At 39.9% G+C, this 14,486-nt stretch overlaps 1 protein-coding gene across 6 annotated transcripts in view; it reads right to left on the reverse strand.

Annotated features, from left to right (window-relative positions):
- The window catches only part of SLC7A2 (solute carrier family 7 member 2), a 68,157-nt gene that overhangs the window by 41,858 nt on the left and 11,813 nt on the right, over nt 1-14,486 (reverse strand). The gene's annotated exons all lie outside the window — the stretch shown is intronic.

The following is a 14,486-nucleotide window of genomic DNA, read 5'->3' on the forward strand; positions in this document are numbered from 1 at the left end:
ATCCTGCTTGTGGGAATGTCCTTGTTTGCAAGCAACAAAACAAAGTTTCATCATCTATGGCTCTAGCACCATCATCTTGTTTAATATACTCCGAGCGCGAGCTCACATGCACCCAATCATCACCCGCGAAGCACACAGGATCCTACCACGATAATTTGAAGGTAAACAGCTCACTGTCAAATTAAAACCCGGGCAAACAAATCCTTCCAGATGATCACTTATGCCTTCCTCAGGACTTGCCAGTCCTACAGTTCATGCATCCAAACCCCTATCCGTGTAAAGTCCTTTTTCTAGGTCATTTTTCTCTTGAGTGTAAAGATGATTTATTGAGGAATAAGAAGCAAATGCAACAAATACTAATAATTATAACTATGATTTTTGGCTCCTGTCTTGTTTCACATTCTAGAGCTTTTTTTTTCCCCTTAAGACTTCTAAACACTTCCTTTTTCTTCAAATAGAGAAATACTCATCCTCCAAATACCCTTTCTAATGGGGCACAAAGAGCCTAGCACATCTAAGATACTCAATGAAGATATTTTTCAACTTAAAAAGTCAAGGCAACCTCCTTGGTGGGCTGAAAGGCTAACTTTAACACAAATATAGCAAAAATACCAGCGAAGTATGTGGAAAATGGCTCCATGTTAGATTACAACTTCATTAGACACACCAATAAGAGAGTCTAGCTCTGAATCATTCTTGATTCTTGCCCCAATCAATAATTTTTGGTAACTTCTCCGCTTCCAACAGTTAAAGTGCTATCACTATACAGCAAGTAAGTAAAGAGAAACTGGTCACCTATGCCAAGAACCGTTCCTAAGAGCATATTGTGGTGCTGTATTTTTCCCTAATGCAAACAGCATAGGAAAAAAATGTGAAAGTTACAACTATGCATAAATGCACACACATTTCAGCCAATTATTTTACTTATTCTGGAGGTTGAGAATGAAGGGGGAAGGAGTAGGCAAATTGCTTTTGTTCATTCCTTTGCAATGGTGATAACAACAAAACAATCATTATTGCCATCCTTCCAGGCATCCAACAGAAATTTAAGAGGGCCCTCACGCAAAGTTAAACACCTCTAGAAAATTCAAAGACAATCAGGTGTAGTTATATTACCACCCACACTCATTTAATCCTACAGTTAAGTGATAAAAGCAGATTCCTAAAAGCAACCCGGTGTAGGAAAAGCTTTAGAGGGCTTTGGAGGCAGGCAGGTGGGTGTTTACCTCTCAGCCTTTATCTTCTCACTGGTAAAATGAAGATATGATTCTCATAAGTGTGTTCTGAGGATCAAATGAGATAAGACATGTGTAGTGCTCACTACAAAGCAGGTACTCAATGGAAGGTAGTAGCTGTTATTAACTGATTTATTATAATAAAAACCAAAGACATGTGTTTGACATTCACATCTTGGAACACCCAATATAACCCATTTATAAAAGCCACTAATTTTTATTTTAAAAGATTTGTAGATAGATAGAAATTCAGATTTAGAATGAAATAGACTGCTCGTCTGTACTCTAAATTTTCAAGGAGAAAACGAAGGCCAGGGATGGATAGCTAATAGGACTGGCTTAGAATGCGGGTCTTTCCACTCCACCCAAGCTGTGTCAAAATGCAAAACATGAGAAAAAATGCGGGACACATATAAAACACAAATTAAAATGACAGAGACATATCTAAAAGATCAACAATTATACTAAATATGATTGACACATTTTCTAGTTAAAAGAGTATAGATTGAATTTTTTTTTAATTACAGTTCTATGTGTTACTACAGAGAAACATCAAATCAAAAGAACCTGGAAATGCTGGAAGTACAGAAAAAACAACCAGGCAAATGTGAGTAATAAATGAATGGAGACAGAAAAAACAAGTAAATAAATACTAATAAAATACAAAGCCGAGGTAGATATATTAACATAAGGTACAGTAGGCACTGAAAACAAAAACTTTATTAGGGGCATTACATAATGTGAATAGATTAAACTTGTTGGGAAATTATTCTAGATTTGTATGCACTAATCAAATAACTGCAAAATACATGAAGCAAAAATTGAGAGAATTATAGAAAGAAACTGACAAATGTATGCCCATAGTGGGAGATTTCAACTTCCCTCCCTCAATTGTTGGTGTTAAAGAAAAAGATTATCAATGCTGCAGGTGATTTGAAGGTCACAATTGGTTGGATTGGTTCACTTAAAATCAGTAATTAGAATATGCTATATGTCAGTCACTATTCTAGCTAGTGGTGATGGAGCAGAGAACAAAACACAGTCCTTACCCCTCATGGAAATCACATCCCAGATGAAGAGACAATAAACACTATGGAAGTAAATGCAGAGAACGGATATGCATAAAACCTTGCACCTAGCAATTAGACAATCCATACTCTCTGTAAGCCCATGAGAAACATACACAAAAACTGATATAACTTTAGACCATTTAAAGTAAATCTCAACAAATTTCAAAGGAAACCAAGTCATACAAATCTGACCACAGTGCAGATTGGTCAGTTAGATCAATCACAAATCCATTTTAAAACCCAAAGTTTTGAAATTTATGAATATACTGAAGAAATTCAGAATAACTTGTCTTGGTAGCTTTCACAGAGCTGCAGGTTTAGAAAATCTTCCAAGTTTTAAATGTCCTACTTGTATGAAAAGAACTACAGATAAGCTACTCTAGTAGAGTTGGGATGAATTTTTTAATATGTTTATCCCAGAACTTACCAGTTCCTTTCAGTGTTTTTTTAAACACTGTTCACCATTTAAAAAATGATCCTATGTGGAAAATTTAAACTTTTTTCATATCTTCATTTTGACTTCATTACCACTTTCTCTGTATTCATTAGGATTTAGGTTCAGCTGTCAGTGACAGAAAACCCCAGATAACAGTGGTTTACAGCAGGAGCTTATTACACTGACATACAAAGTCTAGAGGCCATATGCCCAAGCTCCTCTGGATCAAGAGCACATCAGGATGTCTTCTAGCTTGTTCTCCTACCATCCTCTCTATACAGCGCTCACTTCATAGTCTAAAGAGGATCTTCAGACTTCAGCTCCATATCTGCCTTCCAAACAGTGAGAAGCAGGAAAGTGTCTCAGTTAGTTTGGGCTGTTAAAACAAAATACCATAGACAGGCTGGCCTAAACAGCTAACATTCATTTCCCACAGTCTGGAGACTAGGAAGTCCAAGATCAAGGCACAAGCACATTCAGGGTCTGGTGAGAGCCTGCTTCCTGGTTCATAAATGGCTTTCTTCTTGCTGTGTCTTCATGTGGCACAAGGGACCACGGAGGTCTCAGGGGTCTCTCTTATAAGGACACTAATATCATTTATGAGGGACCCACCGTCATGGCCTAATCACCTCCAAAGGCCCCACTTCCCAATACCATCACGCTGGGGGTTAGGTTTTCAAAATATGAACTGAAGGGGACACATTCGATCTGTAACAGAAGGGATGAAGAGAAGACCCCCCCTTTTTTTTAGTAGGTTCCATGCCCAGCGTGGAGCCCAACATGGGGCTCAAACTCACAACCCTGAGATCAAGACCCAAGCCAAAATCAAGAGTCGGATGCTTCACTGATTGAGCCACTCAAGTTCCCCAACTCCCCCTTCTTTTAAAAGATACTTTGCAAAAGTCACAAAAGACACGTTTCTGTACTTGACTTTAGCTAGAATTAATCCAATGCTTCAAGGGAGTCTAAGAACCTAATCTTTATTTCAGGTGTTCATGGATATGCCCAGGTAAAAACTGGGAAGATGTGGAGAAAAACAGCCCTCTCTATTAGGTCATCTGAGAAAATGTAATAAAACATAGTTAAGAATCCTGTCCAGGGGCGCCTGGGTGGCTGAGTCGGTTAAGCGTCTCTCTTCAGCTCAGGTCATGATCCCAGGGTCCTGGGATTGAGCCCCACATCGGGCTCCCTGCTCAGCAGGGAGCCTGCTTCTCCCTCTTCCTCTGCCTGCCGCTCCCCTGCTTCAACACTCTCTAACAAAAGAATAAATACAATCTTAAAAAAAAAAAAATAGAATCCTGTCCAGTCTCTCCTCTCAGCTGTTTACCAGGTGGTACAAATGAGTGTGCAGCGTGCTTAGGTCCCCGTACGCGTACTCAGCCTTGCTTCACTGGGGCCAGGAGGGTTTTCAGTCTCTAGACCCTCAAATATAGTCTGGATCATTCTTGTCCTCTTGCCTAGAAGAGGTTCTGTTGCTGAAGACAACCTGTCTTTAAAGCAGTCTGATAGTCTATAGCTTCCATTAAGAGAACTTCAGTTAAAAGAAATCCCAAATACAATTTCCTGGGCACGGCCCACCAGGTCCTATCTCCCTAAGAAGGAAGCTGCTTGACAGAAAACTTTTAAAGTGGGAAATGAAAGCATGAAGAAACTTGCCTTCACATTTGGGTCTGATTTCTTCCTTTTACAACCCGCTGCAGGCTAACAATGTATCATTCTGGGCATGGACACAAGAAAGGAGTTGGGCTTTCTTCAAGGCTTTGCTTTGCGTTTTCCTCCTTAGCCAAGCATATCCTGGCACCCATGCTAATGAGGGACTTGCTGCCAGAAAGCCAAAGAGAGGCCACAGCCCAGTGCCACTTCTTCCAGGGAAGAGCCCCTCTCTGCGGCTCCTGGCACCACGTCTGGGCTGGGTCCTGCCATGGCTGTCTGCACAGCAAGGTCTGGCCCAGGGGCAGGAGTCTGGAGGCCCTCAACAGATGGCAATCCAGTACGGAGAAGACAACAGAACTCCCCCACTGTAATTCCTTAGCCAAGAAGTTCACACACACTAACAGGACAGAAACAGTGTGCCTAGAATTAACTATCAAGGAACTATCAGAACCCTGCCAAGTGAACCTGATGTAAATTCCTCTAGTCCTACTCTGTCCCCTTCCCACCAATCACAAAGAACAAACACAGGCCATTTACAGGCGCTTTTTTTTTTTTTTTTTTTTTTTTTTTTTTTTGGTGCGTGGGAAAAACACAGCAAGAAGTATGCCAAACATTGCCTAAATTCTGTGAGGCTTTCCCTCCATTTTTCTGAAATATAAACAAGTCTTTTGACCTCTCTCTATCAAAATATGCAGTATCATATTTTAAATATATTTTTCCTCAAAGGCAAGTAACCCAAAAAGGCTCAAGGATAACAAAAAAGACTAATAGGAAAAAAGATGTATTACCTTACATATATATTAGCCTAAATAATAACACCAGCAAATCGGTGGCAGTAAATATCATTATGGTACTATGGCTTCTTTCAAAATCAAATCATATCTAAGCCTGGAGTAGGTTCACAAAGGTCATTTTCAGAACACATGTTTTTGCTTGAGGTTAAAATTTTAAGTGACTTCAAAGCAGGTAACAGCATGTATTTGCTTCTAAGATACTTAATTTTTTATATATATATAGCATCTCTGTGGTCACAAATCAATACTGGAATATAAAATAAACACGCTACTCTATTTAAAAAGATCTCTCTCTTTGAAGACTTGGAAATTTGTAAATATGAAAATACTAAACTACTGCTCATGGGATTTCCCAATTATGCCCAATTACCTCAGTTTAAAGTGTCAGTGAGCATGCTTCTCATTCCTGTAGCCTCAGCTCATCCCACGGTCCTCACATCATAGGAGCTCAGTTACTCCTTGCTATGATTCTGACACCCCACTACCCGTCAAAATACAAACACCTTTTCTCCTCAAAGTCCAAACTGCGACCCCAATCTGTATTTCTAGCCTTATGCTCCTTACAATCAAATCAGTGAATACAAGTAAAGTGCTTAAAACGGCACCTAGCATGTAGTATGTACTCAGTAACTGTGAGCTATTACTAGTATTCCTCTTCCTCCTTCTTCCTTTCCCCTCCCTCCTTCCCCTTCCCTCCCATCTTACTTCAGTCAAGGCGAATTATGTGCTATTTTGCCAATAGGTCCTAGACTTTTCAGAGTCCTCTGCTTATGCTGTTTCCCTTCCAAGAATAACACGGTCTTCTTAACTTATCTCTGCTACTGGATCCCTTCCAGATTTCTTCCTCTTTCCAGGTCTTTTTCAAATCCTACCTTCTTCATGAAACTTCCTCTTAATCCCCTCAAGTGGAAGTGATCTCTCTTGAAGAGTCCATAATATCCTGTTGATGCCTCTCTGGATATGGCATTCATCACCCTGTGCCTAGCACACACACATTTGATAAATGTGCTGGGCAGAAACTGTGTTCTACGTATCTTCATATAACCCCTCTGGAACGTACCACACATCCCCTGAATTGAAAAAGTAATAAAATATTTTTAATTGTTTAACAATTTTTTTAATTTTAACAATTTCTGTGTTGAAGAAGTACTGACACTTTTTAATTGAAGAATTAAAGAATTTACATATACTTATATATATATTACTTATTGCAGCCAAAAATACATTTTCCATCTATCTCTAAACTCGATAGGACTATGCTTTGAAATACTTGATGAAATGTATGCCATAGTATGAAATTATCTTCCTTTGTTGATTCTTCCCCAAAACACATCTGCTCTTTGTTGTACATAACCTGTTTTAAGACTTAAAACTCATTTGTCACTTATCAAAGTTTCAAAATGGCCCCAATTCTAAAATCAACACCAAATAGCAAAAAACTAAATATAGCTTGAATATATATTTCAGTATGGTAATCACTAATAATTCCTTCTTATAGAAAACTCTTATTTCCCCCAATTCATTGTTGAGGAATAAAATGTTTCTTTCTATGAATGTGCTACTGGTAGACAGTGATGGTAGATTGGATCCATTACTAGGGTTCATAGAAAAAGAAGCAGAGTACTTTTCTTGGGTCAGTCTGGAAGGCTTTACGGAGAAGACAAAGTAGAGAATATTTAAAGCCATCAGAAAGAATCAGTTTGGCAAGTGGAATGTGAACATCTGGTTTAGGAACCTGGCCCCTCTTACTCAGAAGACCTAGAGAAACTCTGACCTTAAAGTGAATGAAGGGGACAAGATGCAGGAGCAGGGGAGAAAGAGAAAGAGTCTGAAAGGTTTGAGGCAAAGATGAGGGAGCCACAAAGTAACCGGCAACACGCACCTACGTATACGGCAGGGTCGGAGGCCAAAGAAGAGACCGATAACTCCATCTCCGTAATGGAGCCCGAGCTGGAGGCACGGGGCTGGAAGGAACAGGATTCAGAGCAAGCAACTTGCAATTACCATGGGAAAAGAAAATGGCAGCAAGAGTACTGCAACTGCTTCAAGAGAACTCAATCATCAATTTAAAATTTAAGAAGGGTCTTAGGGCACCTGAGTGGCTCAGTCGGTTAAGCATGACTTGATCTCACCTCAAGTCATGATCTCAGGGTTGTGAGATCCAGTCCTATGTTGGACTCTGTGCTCAGTGTGGAGCCTGCTTAAGGTTCTCTCTCTCCCTCTGCCCCTCCCCCATCCCACTCTCACACCTTCTCTCTAAAAAACAAACAAACAAACAAACAAACAGCAACAAAATTTAAGAAGGGTCCTGGTTAAGTTCCTGGAATGAGACACGTTCATAAAGTGCATACAAATAGATCACCTCTATGACTTTCACTTTTTTTTTTTTTTTTAAAGATTTTATTTATTTATTTGACAGAGATAGAGACAGCCAGCGAGAGAGGGAACACAAGCAGGGGGAGTGGGAGAGGAAGAAGCAGGCTCATAGCGGAGGAGCCTGATGTGGGGCTCGATCCCATGACGCTGGGATCACGCCCTGAGCCGAAGGCAGACGCTTAACCGCTGTGCCACCCAGGCGCCCCTATGACTTTCACTTTTGCTGCTAGTACTGATGTTCATATTTATCAAGGGCATCTAGGTTTCATGAGCTGGGCTAAGTGCGTTACCTACATTAGCCCGACCAAATTGCCCAAAACCCCTATGAGGTAGGTACTGTTACATTCCTTACTTTACAGAGAGCACCAAAGCATAGAGAGGTAAATACTCGCCAGTACCCATCAAAGTCAGGACACAAAATCAAGTCTGCCTGACTCTCCATAACAAAATATAATATGAGCATTAGCTTTTTAGAAGCAATGTCATAAAATCTCACGATTTAAAAACAACAACAAAAAACGAACTACTACTTCTTTTTTTTTCTCCCCTCTTTTTTGCTAATGTTTCTCTTTCATCGCGGCCCCTGAAGTTTTCGGTTGGTTTGCACCATCTACAGAGACAAGCACGAAGTTTACATTTCTTGCAGAACGGACAGTTTCCCAGGATGAGGGCCGGACTGAGGAAACAGTGGTGTGAGGAGCAAAGCGTTAACCAGCACGCCCCAGAAAGTGAAGCAGAGGCAGTTCCCTGCCAATAAATAGTGCAGTTATGAAGTACACATTCTAAACTGAGCTGAAACACTATCCAGAGTGTGCCTTAAGGAAAGAAACTTGTCCCCACAGCCTGGGTACAAGCCAATGGTAGCTAACAGTGACATCGTCGAGCTCAATATAGCACGCTCAGGAGGAACTCCAAACTGGCAGAGCTGCGGGGTACTCTTCCTTTAGTTCTGGAGGTTGTGTGGCACACAAAAAGAAAAAGGAATAAATATTTGGGACTATCAACTAGGGAGAAACAAACGATTCAAAGGGGGTTCCATTTTACCACAGGCTTTGAAATACGATAATAAAAAGGAATAGTTGGGGTCATGCACGGCTCTCCTATTAGGTTCTGGGTGCTCGACGTACGTTCCTTTATTAACCCCTCACAACCACCTCAGGGCGAACACGGTCTCATCTTCAGATGGGGCAACTGCTGCTCAGAGATGTTCAGAGACTTACCTAAGATCTCTCAGAGCTAGACTTGAACCTAAGGTTGTAGAGCTCCGACATCCATGCCCCCTCCGAGAAAAGTGCAGGATTCTAGCTGTTCCCTGACTCTCGGCCGCCCATCTGACACCCAACTGATGAAAGAAAGACAGTTTGAAGGTCGTCATTAAGATGTTACCAGAAATATACGTGGAACACTTTGGGATTTTAAAATCTTATCTCCAAAAGAGATTCACCCTTCAAACTCATGAACCACTACCACCTTAAGACTGAAAGTGTAATAATTATTAAAATATCAGCAATGGAGGAAAAAATTTTTAAGAACCAGGAAGAATAAATAAGCGTCATAACTTAGGTCTACATTAACATTTTTAACATACGTTAAAACTCGTTTCTTCTAGCTACAAAAACCTCCAGTGATCTAATAAAAGGTTTCCTGCAATAAAAAGCTGGGGACTTTTAGTGCTTTTAGTAAAACAGACAACATTTTCTGAAACACCATATTAATTTTATGATTTATCTAGTTCATTCTTTTTTCTTTTTTAAAGATTTTATTTATTTATTCGACAGAGATAGAGACAGCCAGCGAGAGAGGGAACACAAGCAGGGGGAGTGGGAGAGGAAGAAGCAGGCTCATAGCGGAGGAGCCTGATGCGGGGCTCGATCCCAGAACACCGGGATCACGCCCTGAGCCGAAGGCAGACGCTTAACCGCTGTGCCACCCAGGCGCCCCTATCTAGTTCATTCTTTACCCGTGTCTGAGGTCCTCAAATAACTAACATTCTCCATTCTCCCCATATTTCTAAATTCAAAACATTATTTCAAAACAAATGAAGTCTTTTGTTTCTACAAATCACATCTTTCATGTTTTCACTTTGCTTAGATTGTATCCCAAATGGCCTCTGACAATATCAAACACCTTTCCCTTCTATTACCAAAAGTTCTTCTGTGGCCTCATTTTGTGCCTGGGAATTAACTGATATAATTCAGTAGGAGTCAATGTTATTTTTTTAATCCACAGAAGGAATCTGGCTGAAGGGATAAAAAAGGGGAAATGAACAGAGATGTTAGATACGTATTTGATACGCCAGTCGACATTTTACATAGAATTCCCACTTAACTCCTTAGTGGCACAGAGCGTGCTGCTCTGTCTCCGGTCCCCTATTTCAAACCCCTCTTGGGTGCTGGATATGGGGGCAGGGGCCTCAGCCTCAATGTAAACCCTCAGACATAGAAGCTTCACGAGGGCAGAGTTTTCACTTGACTGCTTTGTTCATGGTGTATTCCAAATACCTAGAGAGTGCCTGGCACATAACAGGTACTCAAATAATCCCTGAATGGATGATTGCCACCATCTTTTTCTTAAATGTTGACCAAGTACATCCAGTTAAGAGTGACCAGGATATGGTAAAGGGTCCGGTCACCACTTGAGCAATGAGAACAGCAGCAGGTGTTTGAGTACAAAAAGCAGGGCTAGAGCTGGGATGCAGAGAGAACCCTGCTCTAAGCCCAGCCTATAAGCCTAAGACTTACCAGCCATGTGTCTGGGCAAGTCACTGGCATCTCCATCTTTCTGCTTTTGAAACAGAACTGCTACAAGGGTGAAATGAACGAGAAAGATGTCTGGCAAAAAGCAAAGAACTTACGAAAAATAAATTCGTACTATTTCTATGTTTCGCTTCTTTTAATTCTTGGGGGGAAAAGGACTTAGAAATGATAACTTTCTTTAGATACGTGAATGGCAATGTGTAAAAAGACAGTAACACTATCCATATTATACTAGGACACAAAACTCCAAATAAAAGATATCATACAAAAAAAGACTAAAATGCCGACCCAATAAAATGCATACCTCCCTAATAAAGCTGCCTACCAATAAAGGTGTCAGATTTCTGTCATTATTTTAAACAGAGAACACGTGATTCAGAATGATTCAGAAATTTGCAGAACCAGGTTTCGTTAAAAGGTATTAGCCAAGGTATCTGCCAACTCAGATTCTGATTTCATGATATGATTTCTTTTTTTATGGCTTAAAAACTACATTTTGCATGATTCTCTGCGTATGTATAAACCAGCAGTCAGATTACAGGTAGACAATCTACACCAAAGTCCATACCACCAAAAAATCTGTCATCTCAATCAACATCCTCGTCTTCACCCTCCTCAAAAAACGTGGCAATCATGTAAGCGCAGTGACGAGGGAAAAAAAAAAAAACCCGCAAGGTATGTCCTCAAAATAGTGATGACTTTGGAAAAGTGTCAAGGGGTATTACACCATTACATATCTGCTATTCAGATAAAATAAATATTGATTTGGTAAACCTTTCTCAAGTTTAAAGGTTCACCTGATGCAACAAGTCTATTTTCGGGCTAGCAACTATGATTCCTTTCTTTCCCTGTTCCCCTGTAGAGAATTTTACTTCACAACAGCACGTCCTGCCTTTCACGGCAGCTCTACCAATGTACTTGCAAAAACCAATGTCGTACAAGACCGGGAAATAAAAGCCCAATCATTGACGCTTTTGGACCAGACAACGCCAATGCTAAACACCGGAAATATCAAGATCACACACTAACAGGAGATTTCATCTTTCTCATTTCAGCAAAATTTATCAGAGTCTCCACTGCCTTTATCCTCATTACTGTTATGCTTCCAAGACTTAAGGTCGTTGTGATTCATGAATTTGAAAAAATAGCATCTGCTGGAAGATGAGGCTTTAACTGATCATCTTCACAAGACCACATTTTTGGCTGGATGAAAGGATAGTGAAGGTAGCCTAAGAGATGAATATAGGAACTCAGAAGCAGGGCAAAGACACTCTCCCCAGGCAAGACTGAGTTTTGTTCCCACTCAGAAGAGCTTTAAGAGGAGAGGGAGATCTGGAAAGCTTAGAAGTTTAAGTTATTCCAGAATTAGATGCAAGCAGTCGACTGCCATCCGCGGCTGCTGCCTACTGGCCAGCTTCTTCCTATGTGCGTTTTTAAGGGAAAAGATGTTTGGAATGGCTTTATATACAGTGTGTTCTGGCATATTTGAAGAGAGCTAGAATAAAAATAGGGTTTTTTTTCCTGGGCTGCATTCTCATGTCACATTGACTCCTTTCACGATGTCAGGGACTCTGCTGGGTTCCTTACCAGCCACTCCTCCCAACTTTCAACCTATGTTTTAGTGCACGCGGTATTTTGAAAAGATTGCTCTCGGGTTCACCACATACCTTAGTACTTTGCACTAACCGCTTTCATTCATTCGCATTACATGCCTGGACTCAGGGAATTGGGACTAAATCAGTGGGAGCCTCTGTGAGGTCAAGGAAGCTTCACGAATGTGCAGAGGGTTTTTTGCTCCCAAGCAATCCTGTAAGAGTGGAGCGTGTACACCCTTGATATTTACACGTTGTTTGTGGGTTGAGATAAGCTCAGGACTTTCTTTATTGACCTATGCTATTACATAGATGTATACAAGAGACAAGTGATCCTGAGAATAAATGGAATGTTTTAAATCTTAAAAAAATGAGGCAATATTTTAAACTTTTTGTGTGATGAAGGTAAAACACCTAATTTTATTTTTATGTATTTATTCGTTTAGTTTAGAGACAATTTGTAACTAGAAAAGCACTTTAACAGCTATTAGAATGGCTACTAAGAAAACCTAGAAAATAGTTAAGTGTTGGCTAGGATGTGGAGAAATTGGGTAATCCTTGGGCACTGTTGGTGGGAATGTAAAATGGTACAGCCACTATGGAAAACAGTATAGCAATTCTTTAAAAAAAAATTAAAAATAAAATAACCATATGATCCAGCAATTCCATTTCTGGGCCTATACTCAAAAGAATTGAAAACAGGGACTCAAAAAGATATTTGCACACCCATGTTCATACCAACATTATTCACAATAGCCAAAAGGTAGAAGCAATCTACGTACCCTTTGACAAATGAATAAACAAAATGTGGTCTAATCACACAATGGAATATTATTCAGCCTTAAAAACAGGATATTCTGACACATTACAACATGGATGAACCTTGAAGGCATTATGCTAAATGAAATAAGCCAGACACACAAAGACAAATACTGTTTGATTCCACTTATGTGAGGTATCTACCGTAGTCAAATCCATAGAATGATTATCTGGGATTGAGAGGAGAGGGAAAATAAGTTGTTCAATGGGTATGGAGTTTAGTTTTAAAAAATGAAAACGTTATATAGAGATTGGTTAGACAACAATGTGAATGAACACTACTGAAATATACACTTAAAAATGGTTAAGGCAATAAATTTTATGCTATGTGTATTTCAACATAATTAAAACATTATTTTGAAGAAAAAAGATTTTAAGAGTGTTGAGAAAGGCTATATATAGTTTATTCCAGAACAACCTGGGGTTCTGTTTTTTTTTTTATTTGAGTGAGAGAAAGAGAGAGAGAGAGAAGTGTGTGTGCAAGTGGGCGGGGGGAGAGAATCCCAAGCAGATTCCATGCTGAGAGTGGAGCCGGACGCAGGCTGATCTCACGACCCTGAGATCATGACCTGAGCCATAACCAAGAGTCAGATACTCAACCAACTGAGCCACCCTGGTGCCTTGGGTTCTATTTTTTTAATGTTGGATATTGGAGTGTATGTCTCTAGGGCTTAGGAAAAAAGTCATGTCATTTGTTACTCTGTTTTGGGTATAGAGATACCAGTAAGTTTGATCTAGAGTGTAAGTTCTAAAAGCTCAAAGAACATGTCCCTTTTTAAATTTGTGTCTGTGTCTAAGTACACAGAAAAGTTCTGCACTTGGTGGGCATTCTGTAACTACTGAGTGGCCATATGTTTTAAAGAGAAAAAAAATGAAATTATAAAGCTTAAAGTTTTCTTTGGGTCAATGAGCCAAGGATTTCATTTACTTAAAGAATGCCAAATAATGTCGTGCAATTGTTGGTTCCGTATGTCCCAGTTTGTCAAGAGGTTGCCCTAGTAGGGGCTCCAAGTCTCTAAACTCTAGCTTTCAGAGTCTAAGTTGTAAACGGGAAATTTTTTTCAATGATGGGCTGCCGTTGGGCTTTGTAAAACCCCCTATTTAGTACCTTGTAGCAGCAAGTTCATATAAAATGGTGGTTACCCTTCAAAAAGCTAATTTAAAATATGTTCTTCCAAGAGATGTCTTTTAAATGTAATTTTTTAAAAATATACTGATTAGGGCTTTAGAGACAGATATTACTTGAATACAAACCTAATTTACTGAATTCTATCCCCTGAATAATTTCTACAATAACAATTGTAGTAACTGGTAATAGCAGGATTTCCAAAAGCAGTAACTATGTTACTCTAATTCAAGTCATAAACTAGCTCCATTTATTTGGAAGAGCAATAACTAAAAGGGGTGACTCACAGGCAGACTTCTTGAGAAAACACATTGGCTTTTTTTTTTTTTAAAGAGCAACTACAAGGTGCTCTTCCGCACAAAGTTGAAGGGCTGCTATAAATGACGACACAGATTTTTCTTAAAAAGTTACAGAATTACCCTCCCCATATTCACTGTTCATTTTTATGCTCTGAAAAGGTTGCCTATTACCCTGAGGTCAGCATTTAGAGTAAAGCTTGAGGGAAAGGGAGTGTAGGAAGAGAATGAGGGACAGGAGGGAAGGTAGATGCTGACACTGGTTTCCCCACGCACCAGCATGCTCCCCAAAGCCTCTGCCAAGTGCACGTACCATGTTCTTCAAGGCTGACC

Source organism: Ursus americanus, chromosome 27 (genome assembly GCF_024610735.1).
Source record: "Ursus americanus isolate L20-20 chromosome 27, mUrsAme1.1.p, whole genome shotgun sequence".
Classification (NCBI taxonomy): domain Eukaryota; kingdom Metazoa; phylum Chordata; class Mammalia; order Carnivora; family Ursidae; genus Ursus; species Ursus americanus.